The 1343-nt window shown below is 36.2% G+C and overlaps 1 non-coding gene across 1 annotated transcript; it reads left to right on the top strand.

Moving 5' to 3' along the window:
* The first annotated feature begins 228 nt into the window (after nt 1–228).
* Nucleotides 229–338, top strand: LOC113262571 (U6 spliceosomal RNA). The gene has a single exon (XR_003318854.1). It is a non-coding gene; the product is annotated as a U6 spliceosomal RNA (small nuclear RNA).
* Nucleotides 339–1343: the final 1005 nt, after the last annotated feature.

The following is a 1343-nucleotide window of genomic DNA, read 5'->3' as shown; positions in this document are numbered from 1 at the left end:
GTTAGAGTGGTCAGAATCAAGAAACAAACGGTGAGTGCATTATTGTATGCACAGCTAGCACCAAAGTTCTTGTGAAGGAGAGTTTTCTTATTAAGGAAAATGTTTTTATGACATTAGTTAGGGTCGAAGACCATGGCCTCTGGGAGTAGGTAGAGGCAGGATCTCAAACTGTAAAGGAAAACAAACAAATTGAAACCACAATGCTTTTCATTAAAAGAAATAAATTGAGTGCCCACTTGGACAGCACGTATACTAAAAATGGAAGGCTACAAAGAAGATTATTAGCATGACCCCTGCGTAAGGATGGCACCCAAATTCATGAAGTATTCCATATTTTCTAAAAACAAACAAAAAATAAAATAAAATGAAATAGAATTGAGGGGTCACTATTTTGGTATGCTCATGAAACGAAAGACAAAAAAAGGAAAAGAAAAAAAAAGATTAAAAACAGAGTTTTTGTAAAACTATGCTCTATATGACCTAAAATTCAGAGAAGTCTCAGGATACATGAAGAAACTTTGAGGAACAAGAATTCTGAGCGCAAAGTAAATTTGCCTTGTGTTCCTTAAATCCTCAATCAAGATTCATGAAAACTTGGTCAAGAGAGTTTTGCTATAGGGGCACCTGGGTTGCTCAGTTGGTTAAGCATCTGCCTTTGGCTCAGGTCATGATTCCAGGGTCCTGCGATGGAGCAGGGTCCTGGGATCGAGCCCCACGTTGGACTCCCTGCTCAGCGGGGAGCCTGCTTCTCCCTCTTCTTCTGCCTACCTCTCCTCCTGCTTATGCTCTCTCTCTTTCTCTCTCTCTCAAATAAATAAATAAATAAATAAATAAATAAATAAAACCTTTAAAGAGAGAGAGAGAAAGTTTTGCTGTAGTTGTTGTCTTGGGTTGGTGAAATGTGAACATGGGTCTAGATTTCAAACCTGGAAGACATGTGTGAAGCAAGCACACATATGTGATAGGAAAAGCCTGGAGTTTGAGGTTCTTCAGTTCACAGAATTTTTTCTTCTTGTCAATTTACCTAGACCTCAGTCAGAAAAGGTTACCTTTCTTTTATTTGACTTGTTCTGAAATATTACTGAAAACTTTGGAAATTTAGCATAAAATAGTGAAAATCCAGATAAATATATTTTTTAAAGAAAGAAAATTATGCAGTTCTATTGGTTTAAAATACATATTTTAAATTGAAGTGTCTCTAAGTAGAGACTATGTCAGCTTGTTTCAACAAATAGATAAAATAAATTTGTAATTAGGAGCATCTGCTTGGTTATACACACACATATCTTGTAGCCCAAAAACTGAGATTATTCTCTTAAGTACCATGTTCCCTATAGTACTAC

The sequence above is a fragment of the Ursus arctos genome, unplaced genomic scaffold (genome assembly GCF_023065955.2).
Source record: "Ursus arctos isolate Adak ecotype North America unplaced genomic scaffold, UrsArc2.0 scaffold_9, whole genome shotgun sequence".
Classification (NCBI taxonomy): Eukaryota; Metazoa; Chordata; class Mammalia; order Carnivora; family Ursidae; genus Ursus; species Ursus arctos.
This window is presented reverse-complemented; position numbering and strand designations above follow the sequence as displayed.